Source organism: Phocoena phocoena, chromosome 17 (genome assembly GCF_963924675.1).
Source record: "Phocoena phocoena chromosome 17, mPhoPho1.1, whole genome shotgun sequence".
Lineage (NCBI taxonomy): Eukaryota > Metazoa > Chordata > Mammalia > Artiodactyla > Phocoenidae > Phocoena > Phocoena phocoena.
The window spans coordinates 57097819-57125528 of record NC_089235.1 but is presented as its reverse complement, the minus strand read 5'-3'; positions in this window follow the sequence as shown (position 1 = coordinate 57125528).

Genomic DNA, 27710 nt, shown 5'->3' with positions numbered 1-27710 from the left:
AAACTCAATCTATAACAGTGCATCAACATTCAGCTAATACACTTTCATAAAGTCACAATTTCATGCTCTACTTAGATTTTGATTCAGTATTTCTAGGATGTGGTACAGGGCTCTGCAGTTTTTACATATAACTCTACTCCCAAATAATTCTAATATAGATGGTCCTTGGACCATGTGGCTTTGTGGGGTACACTGATTGAAATTATCATAGTTCTGGTCATAGAAGTATAATCTGAGTTGGAGTCCCTGATGAGATTAAACAGTTAAACTAGGCTTAAATCCCAGAGAGACTGTGGTTCTGAATGAGTTTTAAAGACAGAGAAACATAGGAATAATAGTACAAATTGATTCAGAGATGCTGTAATAACACAGAAAGACATTCACTAGAATGGCTAATCTCTAATACTTCCACTTTATGCTAGTAATTATGGTCTCCACTGCTGCTTGATCGCTTATTAGTGTCAGACACTGAGCTACTCACATCACATTTATTGTTTAATTCTCACAGAATCCTATAATGTAGCATTATTATTTCTATTTCCTGAGGAGGAATATGACAATTATCAGAGTTATATTATTCTTCCAGGTACAGCTGGTAATTAGATGCCTTCATTTTTAGTACTGAGCTTGGACTCTGCCACAGTTAAGGCTCACTATTGCATTTTGAAAGAATGAGAACATCAGCCTAGCATAGCGTAGAATAGATTCAGACCCTGAACCCTGTAAATGCTTCTGACAAAAGTTAAGGATGAGCTGAAAGAACAGCTGAGGCCAAGCCCCCAGGCAACGGGCAAGAGCTCTCATTTGGAAGACAGAAATGATCCCACCAATCAGAGCCTTTAAAGGGAGAAATAAAGTAAAAGGGGAAGAGCTAAAGGAGAAGCAAGACAACAGGCTGGCCGGTAGGAATAAATGGGCATATGGAGTTTTAAAAAGGTTTAACCAGTTCTTTCACTACGTCTGAATTTTAAAACAGATGTCGTGAGTTTGCAGGGAAAGACTTTGCAAGAGGTAGAAAATTAAGTATCAAGAAGAAATGAATTGTGAGTATACATGGAAGTTTCTTTGAATTGTACATGCTTAACTTTCCACTGGCATTTCAGAGAATAAAGGTGGCATTTTTATTAACATTTCAATATCTTCTAACTGTGCTCTCCATTTCCCAGAGCACACCTATGCCCTTGCTCACTGAATTTACATATCTCCATTTCCTGATGATGAAAAAAAAGCCATGATTCCATATGCACTAAAACTACCTCAGGAGACATAAACACATTTATGATTATATAAAAGTTCTTTTCTGGCTACTTCTTAAATATTTGGGAACTCTGAGTATACCTATTAATAATGAATAAAGTATTTTTTCTCCTGTTCTCTACTGTTCCACTCCCTCTGTTTTCTTTCTTCTTTCTTGCTATTGCTATATTTTTGGATCCAATCAAGGGGGGCTCAAGATTTAGTGCTTTTGTGATCACCTGGAGAACTTATTCAAAAATCCTCTTTCTCAGCCTTGCCCCTCAGAAATTCTTATTCTTTGTGTCTGTTGTGGGTTCTCTCTCTTTTTATCTTCCATAACCCATGCCAGACCAATTAGTTCTGAAGCAGGTATTAGAGGATGATATTTTAAGAAAACCTGTTATATGTTATTACAATTTCTATTCTACACAAGTCCCTCTGTACGCTCTCAAAAAATGTAGCTTTCTAAGGTTTGGGAGAAGTGATCCTGTTTAGCTTAATTGTCTTAAGTTTACATAGGTAGTTAAACAGCACAATGTGAAAACCAAGTCCTTGAGGTATATTTGCATTTATAATCTTAAAGTATTTGAGTTGATTATGCTCATCCTATGAACTCCAATAAAGAAAAAACTATGCTGCTCCATAGTAGACTCTGGATAACAACTGCTGAATGATTGAACAATTGCATATTTTGACAATTACATATTTCTCCTGTTTGTATTTTTCCAGGATATTCATCTTTGTCTGATTTCTGGGGTTAAATACAAATAAATAAGAATAATGGATTTAGGCCACCTCACCTTCAGTACCCATCCCATTTGTACAGGATCAATCATTTTCCCTTCCTAGTAATTATCAGCCTTTCTTTCAAAACACCAGGGTTAACACCTACCTCTAAAAGATTACAAAGAATAGATAGAATTGAGTAGAAACACTTGCCAATAGTTTATATTAACTTGATTGAGTTTCTAAAGCTACAATAAAGTTAGAAAAGTATATTTAGCTAAACCTATATACATTTCATAAGTTTATCTTCATCCACTGGGTACAATATTCTATGTAGATAGAAAACTCAGCATGCAGATTATCTATTCAGACAGTTTTTGGGCTTAAGTTGACCTTAGATAATAAAATTTTATAAATTGAAGAGATCATTAGACTATACAAGGGTGTTAAATATTAGAAACACTAAATATAAGTGCATACCTATTCTGCCCCCTCTATCTCATACTTCTATTGGCTAATTAATTTCCATCTCCAGATACGATATAAGCATGATTTCTTAAGGAGGGAGATTTCTTAACCTTGTTGCCATTGGTTATGTTATTTCATCCTTATGCACATTTTCACAACTCTCTGTACCTTCCTATGTTATCACTATTCCCACTTTATAGTTTAAAACCTGTTTATAGTCATTTCTTCTAAAGAATACACTATGGAAAGGTGACAGAAAGATTCACTTTAGATTCAGTGAAAAAATTCAGTGAAAAGATTCAGTGAAAAAATCTGACAAACACTGCCTCAGCAAGTGATCAAGATTAACAGCAATATCATGTTGATAGTGTGGTCCTTTCATATGATGTGATAAAAATGGTACTTTATCTCTTTGGTCTTGTTTTCAAAACCCATATCCCCTGGATAATTATGGAAAAAAAACAGAAGATGAATTCCAATAAAGAAAATCCTACAAAATATCTATTATTCCTCAAAACAATCAAGGTCGTCAAAAACAAGAAGTCTGAGAAATTCTCCTAGCCAAGAGTAGCCCAAGAAAACATGAGAGCAAATGGTTGTGGTAACCTGCATGGGATCCTGGACCAGAAATAAAATACTCAGTAAAATCTGAGAATATATGAATAAACTATGGGCCTTAGTTGATAACAATATTTCAGTATTGGTTCATTAATTGTGACAAGTGCACTATGCTATATAAGGTATTAATAATAGGAGAAATGGAGTGTGGAGTATATGGGAACTCTCTGCACTGTGATTGCATTTTTTCCTATAAATCTAGAACTGTTCAAAATAAAAACATTCCTTAAAAAAACTGTTCAGTTTTCTTTCTTCCCTGTTAGACTCTGTGATTTCTGAAAGTCAGACTGTGTCTGTTTTAAACACCTCTATACCCTCAGTACACAGCACACAAGAGGAGCTTGATAAATAATTGCTGAATGAGTGATTGAATGAATGAGTGAAATAAACATTTAATAACTGACTGTGAAAGAAACGTAATTCTCTGAAGAAACTTCTATTTATATATGTAAATAGTATTTCTTCAAACCACCAGTCAGGATGCAAATTAATGCCATCTGCCTCTTGTTCTCTCACGACCTCTTGCTCTTGGTTCCCTGCAGTTATTTTCCCTGATTGACTGCCCTAACTATCTGTTTGCTCCCAAAAGAATCCCTGTTCCCCTGTATAATCAACATCTTTTGCTTCATATGCCAAGCACAGTAGACAAATCTGTGAAAACCAGGAAGAGCTTAGGGAGGGCCCCCTAGGAACAGACGTTCAAAAGCCTGGGCTGACTTCTGATGCTCTGATGCCAATAAATTACTCTCCCAAGACTCCTTGGCCACAGTCACATCATTTATATTAGAGTCTCTAAAATATTAATATTTAGAGAATCAATTGACTGGATGAGTTCCTTTTTAAATGCAAAATACCCCTAGAAAGTTTAAGGGGCTAAAATCCCTCCCCTTTTTTCATGAATTAAATCCAGGCACATGGTTCCCTAATTCCAGATCTGCCTAGTGGAAATGGGATTTTTGATCTGAGAGGGAGATGAGAAAACATAATTTTGGAGACTGGGTTGCTTTGGGGTACAGAGTAGATTTGGTTTTGTGGTAGAGGGGGCACTGCCAGGGTATGGATTCATTGACAAATGAGCAGAAGATACCACAAGAGGTGGGAAGGGTTTACGCTGGGAGGGGAAAACGAGTCAAAGACTAGGGTCATATGAAAATAATAACAACAACGGTGAAGTGAAGAATAAGGAGGGGGAGGGGGGAGGAGAAGTTTCCTCCTGTTCATGCTGCTCCATGAGAGAGGGTGAGGAAAAAGCACAGGTGCCTTCTATTTCCCCCTCTCTTTTATATCACATCTGTACAGAAACCAGAACTGAGATTAATACTGTTATTACTATTATTCAGTAATACCATTGAATACATGGGCTTGTCAGGGTTAGTTCTGGAAAACAGCAAGATATGTTTACAGTGCTGTTTCTATAGGAAAATATTACAAATTCTACAGAATCAATTAGAGAAGAAAGTACACTTACAAGTTAAAGACTGGCTATACTTTTTTAAAAATTAAGCTACAAGTAAATTTTAAAAAGCTCCTTAGCAGGCAAGAACAAAGAAGACTAATTTAAATAAAACCTTAGTACAACATATACTAACTAATGTTTTTAATGCGATATAAAGGTCAAATGGCCTAATGATTAAAATATTTGTTCATAAATCTAGAGGTCTACAATTACATTTTTAGTTATATATGTGGCCTCGCTTAACTTTTTTATCAAGTAAATTAACCTGTGTCATTCTCACCACCTCTACTAAATATATATACATATATATATATATATATATATATATATATATATAAGGAATCATGTGTTCATTCTTCTGTGTTTAAAATATGCTTTGAATGTCAGTTAAAAGTTAAAGGTCCACTACAAATATGCATACACATTTTCTCTAAATTTGTTATAATTTAAGAGGAAATATAATAACGCCACTAATAGCGTGTGTTTATTGGATACCATTCACTGTGCTAAGCGCTGAGTCTGTGTCCTCCCATTTAAATCTCATAACATTACAACCTGCCAATATTAACAATGTTGATGTTTTCACAGATGAAGAAATGTCTGGCTTATAGAAGTTAAGTGACAGAGCTAAATTTAAACTTAATTCCGTTTGATTCCAAAGATTGATCTTTTATCCTTCTTCTAATTAATGAACACTACTTTAAAAAATACAACACATAGTATTATATCACAAATAAAATTTAACAGATACCCAGTAGCTTTCCAGTAAAATAGACATCATTTTGAAAGTGTACTGAAACTTTGTAACGGAGATGCACATTTAAATCAGAACTTTTTCCTTAAAAAGGTGACCAAACAGGCCAATAATTCATGTGTTCTTCCTTCTTTTTACCAACCTCAAAAGGCATATTACTACTCATCAGTGAGATGAATGAAGTAGACATTCTTTAGTTATGTGATGTAATTACATTTTCTGAGGAAAAAATGACTTAAGTTCATCTTTGTACTGAACACCAAAGTGAGTTTCTTGTCAACTGTGATGGTTCTGTCTGTTCCAATTGCTTCCCACCCTGCTAAGAATCCACAGAATACATAGAAAACAAGTCTGTCAGGAGCCAAGTGCTCACCACAGGGAACTCATTCCTGCTGGCACTGAAGTAATCTCATATCAGAGGAGATCAGCTTACCTTCAAATTCATGACATGAGGATAAGATGATACAACACTTATCAGAATATTCCACCTTAAGGTTAAATAAACATATAATGTGGCAATCCTTAACCTGAAAACAAATTATTTTTAGAATGTTGTATTTAATATTAAAGAGATATTTTGCTTTTATATGAAGGAATATAGAAATACAAATTATCTTAGTACATTTTCTTTGGCAAAGCATTTGAATTAAAAATGAGTTGTCTTCTAGGTCATTTGCTAAGACAGAATTACACATTCTTGAATGACTTAATTACAAGTCAGTAGATCATAATTAGTAATTTTGTATATTTTCCCACTTTATCTGAAGCATGTATGAATATTTACAAGTAGAAATGTGTTTTTTCAAATATTTCTGAAACAAATGTTATAATTCATGAAGATATTTAACAATTTAACATTAAATATTATTAAATTTTAAGATTTTTCTTAAGCATGGAAATTAATCTATAAAATGTCCTGAACAAGTGAGTTAATGCTGTGAATGTAGGTAACCTGGAAACTTGTACTGTAGCAGAGCAGTGACTGTGGTCTACTGTCAGTGTTATTATTTTTGTAAAGCCACTGCTTAATATAATACAATTAGTAGCAACAAATGGCTATAGTTGAGAGAAATACAGAATGACAGGACTCAGAGCTGAAAAAATCCTTAGCAAATACATTTGGTCAAGTTTTTTATCCTTATACAAGATTTTGTACACACATTTTATTGCAATCCATAGGATTTAGGAGACCCAGGTTTGGTTACAAAATATGGTTCATGTGAATTAATGATAGGGGAAGTGCTTCATGCCAAATAGATTTTTTTCAGTTTCTTGAGATAAAATACTTGTTAGAGATTTTGTGGAAGTTATTTCTGCTTAATTTTGACTTTAAGACAATTTCCCTGGATACAACACGATAGAAGGTGGAAATAATGCACTGAAAAAATAATGTTATAAAACCAAAACTGTCTGCTGCAGAGCAACTAAGCCTGTGTGCCACAACTACTGAGCCTGTGCTCTAGATTCCTCGAGCCACAACTACTGAGCCCTCGTGATGCAACTACTGAAGCCCGCATGCCTAGAGCCTGTGCTCTGCAACAAGAGAAGCCTCTGCAATGAGAAGCCTGTGCACCGCAAGGAAGAGTAGCCCCTGCTCGCCGCAACTAAAGAAAGCTCTTGCACAGCAACGAGGACCCAATGCCGCCAATAATAAATATATTCAAAACAAAACAAACAAACAAAAACCCTTAAACTGTTTTTAGAAACTATCTGAGCATGAAAGGGTCCCTATTTTCTTAGTCTGTTAGAATATGTCAGTATTTTTAGCTAGGAAAGAAGTATTTCCACCAGAAACAAACACTTAGTGAAGGAAAAAATATTTATGTGACTGAAAATATAAAAAAAACAATGTAACGGAGACTTACAGTTAGGGGAGAAAAAAAAATCTTGACAGCCATTAGAATCATAGAGCTTCTAAGACACCTAGTCCCAGACATGAGAAGAATGGGTAAAGAGGGGAGGGAGCCATAACATCTGATTAGAGAATGTGTGATATGTAAAATATACACACAGAAACTGGTTTGGGAGACTTCCAAGGAGCTCTGTTAAAGAGAATTTTATTAAGAAAGGAAAATCCTTCCTTAGGTAGGTTTGTTCCTAGGATTTTTAACTCTTTTTGATGTGATGGTAAATGGGATTATTGTTTCCTTAATTTCTCTTTCTGATATTTCATTGTTAGTTTATAGAGATGCAACAGGTTTCCTTATATTAATTTTCTATCCTTTAACTTTACTGAGTTCATTTATAAGCTCTAGTAGTTTTCCAGTAGTATCTTTAGGATTTACTATGTAGGGTAACACGTCATCTGCAAACATTGACAGTTTTATTCCTTCCTTTCCAATTTGGATTACTTTTATTTCTTCTTCTTCTCTGATTGCCATGGCTAGAACTTCCAATACTATGTTGAATAGAAGTGGCAAGAGTAGATATCCTTGTTTTGTTCCTGATCTTAGAGGAAATGCTTTCACCTTTTCACCACTGAGTATGATGTTAATTGTGGGTTTGTCATATATGGCCTTTATTACATTGAGGAATGTTCCCTCTATGCCTACTTTCCGTAGAGTTTTTATCGTAAATTGATGTTAAATTTTATCAAAAGCTTTTTCTGCATCTACTGAGATGATCATATGGTTTTATTCTTCAGTTTGTTAATGTGGTGTATCACATTGATTGATTTGTAGATATTACAAAATCCTTGCATCCCTGGAATAAATCCCACTTGGTCATGGTGTATGATCCTTTTAATGTACTGTTGGATTTGGTTTGCTAGTATTTTGTTAAGAATTTTGGAATAAACCTACCTAAGAAGGCAAAAGACCTGTACTCCAAAAACTATAAGACACTGGTGAAAGAAACTGAAGATGACACAAACAAATGGAAAGAAATACTGTGTCCTTAGATTGGAAGAATTAATGTTGTTAAAATGACCATATTTCCCGAGGCAATATACAGTTTCAATGCAATCCCTATCAAAATAACAATGACATTTCAGACAGATCTAGAACAAATAATTTTAAATTTTCTGTTAAAACACAAAAGACCTCAAATAACCAAAACAATATTGAGAAAGAAGAACAGAGCTGGAGGATTCACACTCCCTGACTTTAGACTATTTTACAAAGGTATAGGAATCAAAACAACATTGTACTGGCACAAAAACAGACACATAGGTCAATGGACCAGAATAAAGGAGACCGGAAATAAAATCATGCACTTATGGTCAATTAACCTATGACAAAGGAGTCTTGAATATAAAATGGCAAAAGGAAAATCTCTTCAATAAGTGGTGCTGGGAAAACTGGACAACTACATGTAAAAGAATGAAACTAGAACATTCTATAACACTATATACAAAAATAAACTCAAAATGGATTAAAGATTTAAATGTAAAACCAGATGCTATAAAATTTCTAGATGAAAGCATAGACAGAACACTCTTTGACATAAATTGCAGCAATCTTTTTTTGGATCTGACTCCTAAAGTAAAGGAAATAAAAGAAACAAATGGTACCTAGTTAAACCTAAAAGTTTTTGCACAGCAAAGGAAACCATCAATATAACAAAAAGACAACCTACTGAATGGGAGAAGATATTCCCAAATGATATGACTGATAAGGGATTAATATTGAACATATATAAACAACCTGTACAACTCAACATTAAAAAAACAAACAACCCAATGGAAAATGGTCAGAAGACCTGACAAGACATTTTTCCAAAGGGTACATAGAGATGGCCAACAAGCACATGAAAAGATGCTCAACATCACTAATTATGGAGACAATGAAAATAAAAACCACAATGAGGTATCACCTCACACCTGTTTCAGAACGGCTATCATCAAAATGTATACAAATAACAAAAGTTGGCAAGGATGTGGAGAAAATGGAACCCTCATACACTGTAAGTGGGAATGTATATTGGTGCAGCCACTGTGGGAAACATCATGGAGGTTTCTCAAAAAATGGAAAATAGAACTACCATATGGCCCAGCAATTCCACTTCTGGGTATATATCCAAAAAAACCCTCAAACACACGAATTCAAAAAGATTCAGGTACCCCAAAGCTCACAGGAGCATTATTTACAATTGTCAAGATATGGAAGAAAACTAAGTGCAGTCAATAGGTGGATGGACAAAGAAGAAGTGGTATGTATATATATATGTAAATGTAAAAGTATAAAATATAATACTATTCAGGCATAAAAACGAATGAAATTTTGTCATTTGCAGCAACATGGATCGACCTGGAGGATATTATGTAAGTAAAATAAGTTAGAAAGAGAAAGACAAATACTGTATGATACAACTTATATGTGGAATCTAAAAAATACAACAAACTACTGAATATAACAAAAAAGAAGCAGACTCACAGATACAGAGAACAAACCAGTAGTTTCCAATGGCAGGGAAGGGGCAACTTAGGGACAGGGGAATGGGAAATACAAACTATTGGGCATAAAACAGACTCAAGGAGGTATTGTAAAACATGGGGAGTATAGCCAATATTTTGTAATGTCTCTAAATGGAAAGTAATCTTTAAAAATTTTATTAAAAAGACAAACAAAGAACATAAAAAGAATGGAAAACGCTTATCCCTCTCAGACCAGAATATTTTCCGATTAATAGAGTTGCCTCAATTTACGCCATCTTCAAAATAGTTTTACCCATGCTTACACAGTCTCTTACCGTGGTAAAAAATTTTTTTCAACAATTCAAACATTGATCATTTTGGAATTTACTGTTCGTTACAATAAATATTTTTATTTATCATCATAGAGTATAGCTATGGAAATTTAAGATCACAACTGGAATGAAAATACACATTCCCATTCACAGAAAGATAGACAAGAGGAAAAGGCAGAGGCCATGTACCAGATGAAGGAACAAGATAAAACCCCAGAAAAACAACTACATGAAGTTCAGATTGGCAACTTTCCAGAAAAAGAATTCAGAATAATGATAGTGAAGATGATCCAGGACCTCAGAAAAAGAATGGAGGCAAAGATCGAGAAGATGCAAGAAATGTTTAACAAACAGCTAGAATTAAAGAACAAACAAACAGAGATGAACAATACAATAACTGAAATGAAAACTACACTAGAAGGAATCAATAGCAGAATAACTGAGGCAGAAGAACGGATAAGTGACCTGGAAGACAGAACAGTGGAATTCACTGCTGCAGAACAGAATAAAGGAAAAAACAATGAAAAGAAATGAAGATAGCCTAAGACACCTCTGGGACAACTTTAAATGCAACAACATTCACATCATAGGGTCCCAGAATGAGAAGAGAGAGAGAAAGGACCAGAGAAAACACTTGAAGAGATTATAGTTGAAAACTTCCCTAACATGGGGAAGGAAATAGCCACCCAAGTCCAGGAAGCACAGAGAGTCCAATACAGGATAAACCCAAGGAGAATCATGCTGAGACACATAGTAATCAAGTTGATAAAAATTAAAGACAAAGAAAAAATATTGAAAGCAGCAAGGGAAAAAGAGCAAATAACATACAAGGGAACTCCCATAACGTTAACACCTGATTTCTCAGCAGAAACTCTACAAGCCAGAAGGGAGTGGCATGATATACTTAAAGTGATGAAAGGGAAGAATCGACAACCAAGATTACTCTACCAGCAAGGATCTCACTCAGATTTGATGGAGAAATCAAAAGCTTTACTGACAAGCAAAAGGTAAGAGAATTCAGCACCACCAAACCAGATTAAAACAAATGCTAAAGGAACTTCTCTAAGTGGGAAACACAAGAGAAGAAAAGGACCTACAAAAACAAACCCAAAACATTAAGGAAATGGTAAGAGGAACATCATATCGATAATTACCTTGAATGTGAATGGATTAAATGCTCCAACCAAAAGACACAGGCTTGCTGAATGGATACAAAAACAAGACCCATACATATGCTGTCTACAAGAGACCCAATTCAGACCTAGGGACACATACAGACTGAAAGTGAGGGGATGGAAAAAGATATTCCATGCAAATGGAAATCAAATGAAAGCTGGAGTTGCAATACTCATATCAGATAAAATACACTTTAAAATAAAAAAAGAGACAAGGAAGCACACTACATAATGATCAAGGGATCAATCCAAGAAGAAGATAAAACAATTATATATATATATATATATATATATATATATATATATATATATGCACTCAACATAGGAGCACCTCAATACATAAGGCAACTGCTAAAATCTATAAAATAGGAAATGGACAGTAACACAATAATAGTGGGGGATTTTAACACCTCACTTACACCAATGGACAGATCATCCAAACAGAAAATAACTAAGCAAACACAAGCTTTAAATGACATAATAGACCAGATAGATTTAATTGATATTTATAGGACATTCCATGCATAAACAACAGATTACACCTTCTTCTCAAGTGTGCACAGAACATTCTCCAGGATAGATCACATCTTGGGTCAAAAACTGAGACTCAGCAAATTTAAGAAAATTGAAATCATATCAACCATCTTTTCTGACCACAATGCTATGAGATTAGAAATGAATTACAGGGAAAAAATGTAAAAAACACAAACACATGGAAGCTAAACTATACGGTATTAAATAACCAAGAGATCATTGAAGAAATCAAAGAGGAAATCAAAAAATACCTAGAGACAAATGACAATGAAACCACGATGATTCAAAACTTATGGGATGCAGAAAAAGCAGTTCTAAGAGGGAAGTTTATAGCTATACAAGCTTACCTCAAGAAACAAGAAAAATCTCCAATCAATAATATAACTTACACCTAAAGAAACTAGAGAAAGAATAACAAACAAAACCCAAAGTTAGCAGAAGGAAAAATCATAAAGATCAGATCAGAAATAAATGAAATAGAAACAAGGAAAACAATAGCAAAGGTCAATAAAACTGAAAGCTGGTTCTCTGAGAAGATAAACAAAAATGATAAACCATTAGCCAGCATCAAGAAGAAGAGGGAGAGGACTCAAATGAATAAAATTAGAAATGAAAAAGAAGTTACAAAAGACACCGCAGAAATGCAAAGCATCCTAACAGACTATTACAAGCAACTCTATGCCAATAAAATTGACAGCCTGGAAGAAATGGACAAATTCTTAGAAAGGTATAACCTTCAAACACTGAACCAAGAAGAAATAGAACATATGAACAGACCAATCACAAGTAATGCAATCGAAACTGTGATTAAAAATATTCCAACAAACAAAAGTCCAGGACCAGATGGCTTCACAGGTGAATTCTATCAAACATTTAGAGAAGAGCCAACACCCATCATTCTCAAACTCTTCCAAAAAATTGCAGAGGAAGGAACACTTCCAAACTCATTCTATGAGGCCACCATCACCGTGATACCAAAACCAGAAAAAGATACTTACAAAAAAAGAAAATTACAGACCAATATCACTGATGAATATAAATGCAAAAATCCTCCACAAAATACTAGCAAACAGAATCCAACAACACATTAAAAGGATCATAGACCATGATCAAGTGGAATTTATACCAGGGATGCAAGGATTCTTCAAAATACACAAATCAATCAATGTGATACACCATATTAACAAATTGAAGAATAAAAACCATATGATCATCTCAATAGATGGAGAAAAAGCTTTTGACAAAATTCAACACCCTTTATGATAAAAACTCTCCAGAAGGTGAACATAGAGGGAACCTACCTTAACATAATAAAGGCCATATATGACAAACCCACAGCAAACATCAATCTCGATGGTAAAAAACTGAAAGCAGTTCCTCTAAGATCAGGAACAAGACAAGGATGTCCACTCGCACCACTATTATTCAACATAGTTTTGGAAGTCCTAGCCATGGCAATCAGAGAAGAAAAAGAAATAAAAGGAATTCAAATTGGAAAAAAAGAAGTAAAACTCACTGTTTGCAAATGACATGATACTATACACAGAGAATCCTATAGATGCCACCAGAAAACTACTAGAGTTAATCAATGAATTTGGTAAAGTTGCAGGATACAAAATTAATGCACAGAAATCTCCTGCATTCCTATACACTAATTAAAAATCTGAAAGAGAAACTAAGGAATCACTCCCATTTACCACTGCAACAAAAAGAATAAAATACCTAGGAATAAACCTACCTAGGGAGACAAAAGATCTGTATTCAGAAAACTATAAGACATTGATGAAAGAAATTCAAGATGATACCAACCGATGGAGAGACATACCATGTTCTTGGATTGGAAGAATCAATAGTGTGAAAATGAGTATACTACCCAAAGCAAGCTACAGATTCAATGCAATCCCTATCAAATTATCAACGGCATTTTTTACAGAACTAGAACAAAAAATCTTAAAATTTGTATGGAGACACAAAAGACCCCGAATAGCCAAAGCAGTATTGAGGGCAAAAAGTAGAGCTGGCGAAATCAGACTTCCTGACTTTAGACTATACTACAAAGCTACAGAAATCAAGACAATATGGTACTGGCACAAAAACAGAAATATAGATCAATGGAACAAGGTAGGAAGCCCAGAGATAAACCCATGCACCTATGGTCAACTAATGTATGACAAAGGAGGCAAGGATATACAATGGAGAAAAGACAGTCTCTTCAATAAGTGGTGCTGGGAAAACTGGACAGCTACACATAAAAGAATGAAATTAGAACACTCCCTAACACAGTACACAAAAATAAACTCAAAATGGATTAGAGACCTAAATGTAAGACTGGACACTATAAAACTCTTAGAGGAAAGCATAGGAAGAACACTCTTTGACATAAATCACAAGATCTTTTTTAATCCACCTCCTAGAGTAATGGAAATAAAAACAAAAATATACAAATGGGACCTAATGAAACTTTAAAGCTTTTTCACAGCAAAGGAAACTATAAACAAGACAAAAAGACAATGCTAAGAATGGGAGAAAATATTTGCAAACGAATCAATGGACAAAGGATTAATCTCCAAAATATATAAACAGCTCACGCAGCTCAATATTAAAAAAACAAACAACCCAATTCAAAAATGGGCAGAAGACCTAAATAGACATTTCCCCAAAGAAGACATACAGATGGCCAAGAAGCACATGAAAAGCTGCTCAGCATCACTAATTATTAGAGAAATGCAAATCAAAACTGCAATGAGGTATCACCTCACACCAGTCACAATGGGCATCATCAGAAAATCTACAAACAACAAATGCTGGAGAGGGTGTGGAGGAAAGGGAACCCTCTCGTACTGTTGGTAGGAATGTAAATTGATACAGCCACCATGGAGAACAGTATGGAAGTTCCTTAAGAAACTAAAAATAGAACTTCCATATGATCCAGCAATCCCACTACTGGGCATATACCTAGAGAAAACCATTATTTAAAAAGACACATGCTCCCAAATGTTCATTGCAGCACTATTTACAATAGTCAGGTCATGGAAGCAACCTAAATGCCCATCAACAGACAAATGGATAAAGATGATGTGGTACATATACAATGGAATATTACTCAGCCATAAAAAGGAATGAAATTGGGCCATTTGTTGAGACGTGGATGGATCTAGAGACTGTCATACAGAGTGAAGTAAGTCAGAAAGAGAAAAACATATATCATATATTAATGCATATATGTGGAACTTAGAAAAATGGTACAGATGAACCGTTTTGCAGGGCAGAAATTGAGATACAGATGTAGAGAACAAACATATGGACACCAAGGGGGGAAAGCAGCAGTGGGTGGGGATTGTGATGTGATGAATTGGGTGATTGGGATTGACATGTATACACTGATATGTATAATATGGATGACTCATAAGGACATGTTGTAAAGAAAAATAAATAAAATTAAATTAAAAAATTTAAAAGAGAAACATCTTAATATTTCACAGGCTGTTCATAGGATTACATGTATATATCATCACCTAATAGAGTTTTTAGCATATGCAAGCAATCAGTAAATACAGTTATCATCTCATTTAGAAAACTGTAAAAAAAAAAAAAAAAAATCCACATTCCCCACTTACAGACTGTGAACTGTCAGCAAATTATATCATCTTGCTGTGCCTCAATTCAATATATTTTCACTTCACTAACACCAAGCTTTTCATAATAGTTATTCTTACCAGCAGTTTATGACCATTTTCTTTGTTCTATATTTTCATTAATATTCATGTTTTCAGGTTTTTAAATTGATGCCAACCTGATGAGTGGGGAATGAATGTGTATTGTGTTGATAGTATATTTATGTTTTTATATTTTATCAGCACATTGGATTCCCTTTCATCTTTTGGCCATTTATAAATTAGGTTATTTATCTCTTCTCATTAATTTTTAGGATTTTCTATATTCTGGATAGTAATTCAATAGGAGTTAGATGCATTGTAAAGGTTTCTTCTAATTTACAGATATATATATATTTAAATTTTGTTTATGTTGAAAGTAAATTTTAATAGTAATATAACAAAGTACATCAGTATGTTATTTATAATTTGCATGCTTCTGTTTTATTTAAGAATACTTTCCCAGCAAAGATTAAAATGATACTGTTTTATCTGATACTTCTGAAGTTTTACTATTCACATTTAGATTTTCAGTAATGTGAACTCAGCTTTGTGCATATAATATAAGGATCATTTTTTCTTTCCTTTTCTTTTCACACTTTTTGCTCTGAAACACATTTCCTACCACTTCTGGTTCTCATTTCTGTTTGAAATGGGGTCTGACTCTTGTGAGTCCTAAGTGCCAGCCTATTTCCGGCTGGGTGAAAACATGAGGAGGAAATTGAAAGAGAAGGGACTGATATTTTCCCTTCTTCCTGTGCTTGGGAGATGTCACTGGCAGCAGCTGCATCTCTTTATAGGACCAGTTCCTGCTAGACAGCTCCAGAATGTTTAACTTCTGTAAGTTGATGTCAGTCCCTCTTCTCAGTTAACACAATCTCCTCCATTTGACCTCTATATCTAGGGACAGTCATGACTTCCTGCTTTTTATTATTATGATTATTATGGTCATTTTTTAAGGTTGCTTCAGGGTCTCCTGATTAGCTTCTCAGCCTTTTCCATAATGTGTAATTAATTCCATGCAATTATCTTTCAAAAACTAGTTGTACACTGGAAACTAATGTAATATTGTAAATCAACTATATTTCAATACAAAGAATAAAAATGAAAATTTTTAAAAGATTGTTGCACACATTTTTCTCCTCAAGGCATTGCATATTTTCTTTATTTTATTAATTATATTAGAAGTCTGAAAGCATATTTTATCAAATAGAAGCCTAATTTGTTTGTGGCACATAAAATCAGTTTTATTACCTTAACATCAATGTCAGATATTGTATGTATTTTACTACTATAATTTTGTGAGTTTGGTCGTATCAGCCACAATTTCGTCACTTTACAGTCTTCAATAAACATATAGTTTAGAAAATTTTTAAATTCATGAAAAATGATTGTATGTTAATGATTTTCTTTCTGTGTTTGCTGAAGTGACCACATATTTTTCTTCCTCGCTTGGTATTGTGGCTCAGTAGATTTTATAAATGTACAATCATTCTAGTAATGTGGTTATTTTTAAAATGTAATCTTCATTTTTACATGTCTGAAAGTATCTTTATTGTCCCTATCATTTTATAATGGCTTATTTTTTACACAGTAGATTCACAGTTATTTGCCCTAGAATGTTTATATATTCTATTCTTTCTTGTTCTCCTACTAGAATGTAATATGTTCCATGACAGCAGGGATTTCTGTCTCTTGTTCATAGCTCTCTCCAGGGCACAAATACCACTGTCAGGCCAACAGTAGGAAATTGATAAATATTTGAATATTAGATAAGTGAAACCAATTGCTGTTCATCCATCTGCTGCAGTGCACTTGCAATTCCTTTGAAAATAATGTTTTCTCTAAAGTAGGTTTTTTAAGGTTTTCTTCTTTTATATGTGATTTTTCCTTCAGTGTTTCCACAGTGTTGTTGGTGTGAATATATATTTATATTTGTCCCACACTTGAAATTCATTTCTCTGATTTTTCATTCTGCTAAACTCTTGGTAATTATCTCTTTAAACATTGTTAACGCTGACATTTCTTACATTCTCTGGAACTCTTATTTAAGAATGCAGGCACAGCCCAGTCTCTCTTCTGTTCCTCTTACCTTTTCTTTAATATATTTTATATCTTTAGTTCTCTGTAATAAATTCTGAGTTAATTACTAAATATTATATTTCAATTCACTAATTAACTCTTCACAGGAAAAAAGAATTAAATTTTTCATGCTTATCAGTCCTTCCTTCATATCTAATTATGTCAGTTTCACCATTTATTTTTATGGTCTTCTTTATCAATCTGAGTTTGCTAATTGTGCTTATTTTAAATCTTTCTCAGATTGCTTCCTGCAAATGAAATTCATCTTAAGTAAATTCATGTCTCAAGTGTTGATTTTTGTAGGATATGTTTGTAGCACTTTGTTCTTTCATGTGTTTTGTAGTTTTGGTTCGCAAATTAATTTTGTGTGGGAAATGTCTTTATTCTGTATTGCTATTGTTAGTATTATTTATTTTCTCTTCCTTCTTTTTAATAATTTTATTGAAGTACAGTTGATTTACTCTTTCTTTCTTGATAGCCATTTTGCATTCTTCTATGTGATAAATCCCCAATCTAGAATGAAGTCTTATATATTTATAGTTACTACAAATCATGAGTCATCATGAAATTAGTAGAAGTTGGCTAAATTTGTCTTTCAAGTATGTGTTTTGCCTTTCCCTCCTGGCCTTAGCTTATCTTGTATCCACAGTTTCTGATAAAATCAAAGCCCTATATTGGTAGTCATGTTATTTTTTCACCATCAAGCATGAGGCCTTCTACATACATTTGCCTAAAGCAGTGAATCTGGCTGCAGTATGCCGTATTTTATGTACAGTTTGGTCTGTATGATCTCCTGGTCCCCAGGACGTCTCTAGCTCAGAAACCTGCAGAGCAGTGCTTTCAGACGCATTCACTTCCTGTAGTTTCTACTTTATTTCTGGCTCATGGATACGTTAATCTTGCTTTTAAGCATATAAATATCTTTTTAATTTTCTGTGTTTATATTTCTTTTGATATTGTTTTGGTTTTTAGCAGACAATGTGCTAAAGTAGGAAATGACAGCTCTGCCTTGAGCATAAATGCTGTGTTTGAGTTTACATTACCTTACATTTTTGAGTTAAGAGACTCATTAAATATTCATAAGAAAAACTAAAATTTTCTGAACATTTACTTTATTTCTGACATCCTCTAAGTATTGCAAAGGTAACAACTCAATACTTAAGTCAACCTTATGAGGTAGGTATTATCAGCCCCATTTTCCTGAAGAGAAAACTAAATGATAGAGTAGTTTTAAGGAACTTTCCCAAAGTTGTAAAATTTAAGTTGCAGAGGCAAGTTTAGAACTGAGACTCTGATTCCAGAGTCCATGCACTTAACCATTTTGCTAAACCAAACATCAAATGCTTTGGTAAATTCTTAAAATCTATGTTGTCATTAGGCAGGGAATAAGCATCAATTGTTTGGAAACTTTCATTTGTTCTGTATATTGTGACAAAATGGAATGCTTAACATATTCTCTATGACTGTTTACAACACAGCTTATGTCACCATCTCTAAGCCTCTCTAACAGTGGTTGAAAAAAAGAAAAAGCAATTTTGTTATATGCCTAGAGGAGAATAATCTCTTTCTATATAACTTCATCTCCTGATGCACATTACTTGTGGGATGGTTGACTATTAGTATGAACAAATTCCTCTTCCAGCTTTTTGAATCCATCTAAAGGATGCCTGAAGGTGAAGGTGAGTTATGCAGTATGTTCTGAAAGCATAAAACTTTGTATGACTGCATTTCTGACATACATGGGTTCGACAGCCTGAGAGTTCATGCATTATACATGGAAATACAGCCTCCAGTTCTAGTAACTACTTGCTAGGTGCATGACAGCTATAAACACACTGTCTATCACAGACTTTCATAACATTTATTATGAGTGGATTTCAAGGTAAGTGTCTAAGCCTGTATTTGGTCTATGAGCTTTCTAAGTCCTGCGGTTCATTCATTCAAGAAGAAGAAAAATTATTGTACTAATGTTACCAAGACTCCACTGTAATATTCCACATGTCTCAAAAAAAGAAAAGAATGAAGTCAGGAAAAATATATTCCAATTTTAGCTTTGTTTGCTAATTAACTATTGACCTTGGACATATAACTATGCATCTCTGAGGTCCATTTTTATTTGTAAATTACACTGTTTGTACATAAACTCATTCTAAAATACTAAAGTTTGTACATAAACTCATTCTAAAATACTAAAGTAATATTGTGATAAAAGTTCTATGTTCAAGGATAGCAGACATCAAAGAGTAGATTAAGGGTTTTTTCCCCAGTTATAAAATTCAAAAGTATTGAATATTTTAATTTATATTATTTTATGGGAACATCAAACAAATATTTAAATCTACAATATGCAGTAATATATTCCTTCCTTCTTTGAATGTTGACTTACAGTCTCTAATTAAGTCTAAGCTATGTAAAACTTACATGTGTACATATGAACCTGTATATGCATATAATATATACAATATATGCATTAGTTTCTTGCTATATATAATGCCTTTTGATTTCAGTTGCTGTACACAGACATACAAACAAGCAGATACAAATTCTAAGAGAAAATAATATGTATAGCATATAAAATATATACACCTATATGGATGGATGGATAAATAGGTATAGATGATAGATATATAGATATGGTATCTTTCTCTCATAGTAGCTTTCAAATAATCCCCATTTTTTTCTGTTAATTACCCAAGAGTCCAGGAATACATAATAAATTATAAATCTATTGAAGCAGTTTTAGAGGTACTAAATCCAAAAGTCAAGGCTTTGGCCTGAGGCAGGATTAAGGAATTTGCAGATATAGGGCTTCAGAGTTGAATAAGAATCGTATCAGAATTGGGGATTAGGAAGTTTAGAAGAGGATGGGTTCATGTCAAGTGTTTTAAACTGTGGAGCACACGCTTTACTCCTTCTGAGCTAATAAATGAATGTATTAATTTCATTGGCTTCAAGGACAAAAGTTGACTTTTTTCTTCCAAAGGCTATATTTATTATTTTTACCCTCATCATTTTCCATAATACTATTTCCTCTACAGCAGTATTCAGTTGAGGTGCACCAAAAGGAATTCCACTGAAAGATCCTACCCAGTAGTACAATAAAATTTTTGTAGTTGGCAGGTTATAAATGTGTTTTTAAAATATAATTTAATCCAAGTTTCAAAATAACCCCTGTAAGATATATATTTTTATTGTATTTCAAATGAGGAAATTAAGAATAGATTTTATTAAATGTAGTGCACTTAGAGTTGAGAAAACCTAATATGTTACAGCTTTACTTATCTGAAAGTCTTATAAATTGCTTTCCTTGTGCTAGCTTTAGATATAGGAAAATTGAGCCTTTGGGAAATATAATGTCATAGTCAAGTGCATACAGAACATACACACCATTCAATCATATGAACTTGCTATATAAAACAAACTTTGTAGTTTACTATTTGAAAAAGAAGCATCAAATTCTTCCAAATTATTTTTCTAATAACAAACTATATAATTTGCACATGTTGTAACTTACTTTGCCTTCATTCTAAAAAGCAACACATTCATTTGCTTTTTATTTCTTTTGTTGGGTGAGTAGAGAGATGTCAGACAAGTAACAATGATCATTTATTTGAGTTCTCCACAGCTGAGTTGTGATTATGTGGCAGAAAACAAAGGCAAGGACTTTCAGACTGTGCAGACACTACCAAATGACTTCAAGCATACTGAAAAACTAAGCCACAGAGGAAAGAGGCAGGAGTGTTAACCAGACAGTGGCTAAAACAGACTCACACAGTTGAGTTATTTCACCGTTTACCCTGCAATGTACTGAAAGAAAGGTAGCCTTCTCAGCATATGCTGCTTACCTATCTGCTCTGTCTCTCTTTCCCTCTCTCTCTTAAAAAATATTTCTGTTTTGTTAGCTTGGTGAAGGAGATACCCAATATAATTATAATGAAAATTTATATAAAAGCACATTGTAAAATGAAAAGCACTAGGAAATGCACATTATAATTGATGGCATTGTTATTATTGGCAATGTTTTTAAAAAGAAGCATAAATTAGAATGTATGTACAGGGAGGCATTAGTAAGCAAGAAAAGTATTATGCAAATTTAACTATGATTTAATATATGTTAAATTTTATGAGATTATTTTAATCTAATTTCCCACGTGCTTAATTAACTGAAATCTTTTGCTTTGGTGTCTTTAAATTTTAATTTAAAAAATTTCAACATGTAATAGATGTTCATAATTTATAAATAAAAATAGTTCTACAAGGCTTATAATAAAAAAATTCCTGCCCCCTGCTCCAAATTTGCACAATTTTTTATTCTGTTCCCTAAAGACAATTACTTTTACAACTTCTAGTTGTTTCTCCCAGCATTTATTTCTATACAATCAGTAATATGCATCTTCACCTATTTCTTTTTTCTAATTAAAAAAAAAATCATCTGTTGATTTTGACTATAAATGATGCTCTATTCACTTTGTCAAAGCCAAAATTACACCAGACAAAGTTAAACAGGCAAGGATGACTATTCAAGACTATTTCAACAGGGCAGAGAGACAAGAGCTCATTCTGAATTCAACTTCTCTGAAAGAATGAGCTGGAGAATTTTTAAGAGCTGGGCTGGGGGTTCCTAGGCCATCTGTGTTTACTAATTGGTTTTATCCAAAGGAAAGTAAGCAGCTCCTATCTTCATGACAGGGCTAGTTTTACAATTGGAGAAAAGCATCTGCAGAAGTTAGGCTTCTACCCCCCCATAGAGACCCCAGTTCACAGTCTCTATGGGGGGGGTAGAAGCCTATCTCCACTGACAATGGCATTTCAGAGAGATGGCTCCCAGGTCCCTGGCAAAGGTATTCCTGTGCTGTGAAACAGGCAAGAAGCTTTGAAAAAGGTTTACAACATCTCAATGTGCAGAGAAGGAATTCACCATTACAAGTTTTCTAAAGAAATGCTCTACATAACAGGAGGTCATGGCCTAGAGTCAGCAGGAAGACTGTCTGAAGTTTCCTCAGGCTGAGAGAATCATTAAGCTCACCTTGGTCCACTTAGCAACTTACATCACAACTTCTGTTTTAATCTACATAAATGCAAACATAATCAAGATAACTAGGATAGAATTTTAATTTTATTAAGTGTAAGGATTATATCGCATTTTTGAATTTTCCTCTTCAGAGAAGATTATTACTCTGTGCTTATATAGTGGTAATAAAGATAGCTGACATTTATTAAGCCAGGTTGTATGCTGTAGGTATATACCTCATTTATACTCATCAAAAATAAGATACGAGTTCAGGAATTACTCTAATTTGTATAACTGAGGAAACTAAGGCTGAGAGGATTTAAACAATTTGAAATGAGTCATAAAACTCAACTGTACACTGTCACAAAATATCTTGCTCTTCTCCAAATCTATAATGCCCCTTTACTTCCCTTTGCTTTTGAATATGCTGTGGCTTCTAAAAAACATCCATCTCCTTGGTTGTGAAGTACTATTGTTATGTCTACTTTATGACCAAGTGAAGATATTTGCCCTAACATTTCCACATTCCTCTTATCAAGAGAACTTCAGCCTATTCATCCTTTTGCTTCCATAACACTCTTCACACAACTCTTATAGAGCCCACATTGCTTCATGGTGTGCATGGCCGTTCTCTCCCAGAGGAGAGAAAGTTCTTTGCAGACATAGAATTTATTTCATTTATTGCTATATCCTAAGCCTTAAGAAGATTACTGAGCACATATTATAAAATATATTAATATTAGTGGACTAAGGGTAGATATGCTTCTGCACAAAGTTCATATTCAAATGGCCACTTCTGCTTGAGCTGGTACAATAAAAACAGACTAATGACTCTCAACTGGACTGAGAAAGTATGTGCTCCCTTCACATTAAACAATAAACCAGGGGCTTAATAGTCAATACAATTGAAGTAGATGATTCTTAAGGTGTTGCCTTATATACATTTAGTAATATAGTCCTTTCAATTTAACTGACTGTTTTCTGAATTTTTGCCGCTAGTCTGGAAAAAAAAGAAACCCATAATGATTATTTTTCAAGAGTATTTTGTTAATGTGATTCTTGTAAGAAACAGATTGTGCTCCATATCATTATTGTTTTTAAATTCTATGGCATTTAATTAGCCAAACATATTGTTGAATTTGTAGTGATTTGAATGATTTTCTAAAATCCACTGCGTCCAAAAGATACTGCTACAATAATGTGATGTAATGACATGACTTTAATCTAAATCAAATAGCAAAACATGAAGTTAAATTCATTTACATTGACAAAATTGTAATTTCAACTCTGTCTCTCTTCATTTTGGTTTCATTTTTGTTTTTATTTCTAATTTTCAGTTATGGAGTTTTTTTCTTGTTTGAATTCTGTACATTTTAATGCCCACTAACTATCATTGTACTTCACTACACTCTCCTTTTTGTTGTTGCTATTGTTATTAAATTCACATAAGTGAAGGGAACTGTTTATTTTTACTTTGGTTTGAAGTTGTGTTTTACTAGCTATGAAAGGTTAGCAGATGTTTGGTCCTGTCTAAAACCTCCAGAAAACACTTGGTTCATGCCAAAAGGCCCTGGGTATTTGGTCCTGTCCAAACCATATGGCACGGACCAAACACGTTCATAGACATCTTGGATAGAACCAGATTTCGAGGTCCTTTTGGCGTGGACCAGATGTCTTATGGATGTTTCAGCCAGGACCAAATGTGCTGTAAGTTTGATGATATAGTGTAGAAAACATAAATTCTGCCACTTACTAGCCAAGTGAGCAAGTTACTTAACTGCATTTATTTTATTAGTAAAATATACCTAACTCATAGTTTTGCTGTGAACAACGAATGAACTAAAAGATTTGGAGCACTGAACAGCAGGGCCTGGCACATAGTAAGCACTGCAGAGATATTTGCTAATGATTTTACTATAATATCCCTCCATATTGACAAACTGCGTGTAAATGACTACCTCCATCTATAAATTTTTCTACTCTTCATTTTAAAAAGTTTTCTCGTGTAAATTTTAAATTAGACAAGCAAAAGGTTATTAAAATGTGCCATCTGTATAGTGTGTAAAATATATTTTCTATTTTTTGCCTATTAGTCTACTTTGTAGAGAAGCACATATTGGCCATAAATTAATCATTTCTAGATAACTAAAACAAACTTAGAAAGATAATGACAAAGTAGTGGAATATGGGATATTTCAAATGATATTCATAGAGTACAGCATAAATTCCTGAGGTTCTTTATTTTATTACTTAATTAAATAAAGTGGTTTCCCTTTTAGTTAATGCATTTACATTTCTACAAAGGAAGGTTAAATATTTTATATTAGTGGCTAAAAGTTTGAAAATATTTTATTCATTTTCTAATCCCACCATTATTAATATATTAAATAAAACTGCCAGATAGGCGTTATATATATATATATATTTTTTTAAGCCATTAATTTTCCTAAGATAAATGTTTTCTGCCCCATAATATACAGTGAAACAAATCTTGAAAGAGAGAAACCTAATCACTTTCCTGGTGCTTCTCAAAGAGTTATTTAATAGAAGTATTCTGGTAACAACATATTTATAAAAAATTTACTTGTTACTGGAAATAATTTACTTCTGTATTAATTCAATTGTTTAGGTACTTCAACAGTGTAATTTTGCTTTCAAATATATTTTTACCAAGCATGAAATATTTCTACATAATTTTAACAACTGCTCTTAATTTTCATATCACCAGATATTTCTAAATTGGAGTGTATGGTAATTGAAAACTTGGTTATCAAAGCGAAGAAGTGAGATACAAAACATGTACAATGTTTTAATCCCTAAATTACCAATTAGAAGTAGTTGGAATTTTTGACATAGAGAGAACTATAGACACTGCCAGAAATAAGTACTATTATTGTCTTTTCACCAAAATGGTTAGTTGTTAACAGCAACAACAGAAAAAAATCCTAAACTAAATGCAAAATTTTAAAAATTAATATTTTATGTTATTTGATAAAATTCCTTCTGAAAAGCACAGTACTAGATACATATAATAAAAAGTGAATTAGCTAAAAAATATAAATTTCTACTTATAATGTGAGTTGTAAATTTACTAAATATTTCATTATTTTAAATTGTGTTTTTGAGCATTTTAGCCTGAAACCTATTATTCAATTTGACACTAGTGTTTATATGAGTTATTTTTGCTTTGCGGTGAATCAACGGGATTCTCTTCCTTTTACAGTTAAAAGAAATCTAGCTGCCAGAAAACTTCAACAAAGATGTAACAACATTGCCCAACTACCATTGCATTTTAGGATCCTGCTAGTTGTAGATGTGGGGAAAGATGGTTCATTTTGTGAACTAGTAAATAACAAATAAAAGTTAAAATCTTCCAAAGGGTGAATCGACTTCATATTATTGACCAATTATTTCTTCTCTGATAACCAAGACATCATTTAAATTTTAAGAAACGCACTCCTGGCAGTGAGTCTGCCTTGTGTTATGACAACCCTAGGGGTGCAGTCATTTTGGGTGGGCAGACAGGATACAGGGGAACCAGAGATCAGAGAAAGAGAAAATTAAGAGAGGAGGGCCTTAGAAGTTTCAATAATTATTTGAAAACTGTTGGATTTGAAGTTTAATCTTGTTTATCTTTAAATAAAAACACACTCTCATTGATGTATATTTCAGACATTTTTTTTTTCCACTAAAGAAGTGAGAATTAGATCATTACTTTACAGGGGTATGTAAGAGTAAGACTTTAATTATCCTAAGTAATGTGCTATTCTCATTTTGATTGGAAAGTCACAGCTAAATCCTAATATACTCTTAACAGACAAAACAAGGCTAGATATTAAGGGACATGGTTTGTAGTAGGTTATTTGGATCTTGGCTTGAGGTATTCCCTTCAAAGCTCTTCTTCCTCCATTAGTTTTCCTCTTTTGTCTGTTCAATCACCCCTTTGCTAATGTTATCAAAAGGCAAACTCCTTCAGATACAGGTGGAACATAGATGGTGTCATTGAAATGGCTTTGTTACATAATCTGTAATTTACAGATGAATGATAGAAAAAAGGCTTCTTTCTAATAATTTGAACTTTATGCCAATATTTTGTGCCATCAAATTCCCTGCAGAAGAAATAATCTGTGATAGGACTTGTTGAATGAATAGATCAGACGGCCAGTAGAATTAAGATGCCAAATATTTATCTCTAAGTATGCCACCTTTTTATAAATCCCTTTACAAGCAACTTTAGTGTCCCAAAACATTCACCTGGAAAAGCACTGTCAAAAGTTATTTCTAAAGATGTCTAATAGTTTGAGGAAAGTTATTTTAGTTTCAGCATTTATGACTTTCAGTCATTTGAAACATGATAATTAAGTAACCATAAAATATTGTACTTGAAAACAAAAGGAGATAAAAATATATATACAACAGGTCAAACATCTCTGCTATATTTGAAGTCATTTTGCACATATGTTGGTTTGACTTTCTTACGATACCTCAGAATCCCATAACTAGATGAGACATATCTTACGTTTTGCTTTTCATCTTGAATTCTTTCAGAGTAAATGGAATGCTGTACACTCGGCAGAGTGTTCAGTGTAAAGTCATAATCAGCCAGGGCCACTTGAGAGACAATTTTCTAACACAGCTGCTGAGTGATTTCAAGGAGATCTGTGTGAATTAGGTGTGATGTTTATTTCAACTCTAAACAATATGTGGTGTTACGTGGTCATTCATTATCTTTGTAAATATTTTGAGGAACAGTCCACTTCCAGTTTAATATAAAGTCTATTGAAATAATATATAATATGAATATATATCAGTCCGAACTAAAAAAACAATATATTTCATATTAACTGGATTAAAAATATCTACAAATGGATAGGATGGGGAATTATGTCAATGAGACAAACTTCCATAGTATTTTGATAATTTTCACAATTGGAATCAAAAGCTTGTTCACCATTAATCGCCCACAAAATATTTTTCTAGAAATACAACTGTGTGTGACCATGGAGATCTCTGCCTTTTGGAATAGTAACAATAATATATCATAATCTGTATTTGAAAGGTGTATTTTGTTTATATTTTATTTTTCAGAATTGCTTTGATACTTGGGCTAAGGTAACATAGCTGCACAGGACACAGTTGGGAAAACTAGACTCCAGGGAAATGAATTAATTTTATAATCATTTTTCAATTTTGTGAAAAGAATAATCCCTTTTTGCTTTGTTTTGTTTTTACTTTTTCTATGCCAATTGATATTATTAAACATTTAATGCTAATTATTGAAATGTATGTTGAAATTTCATGTTTTGAAATG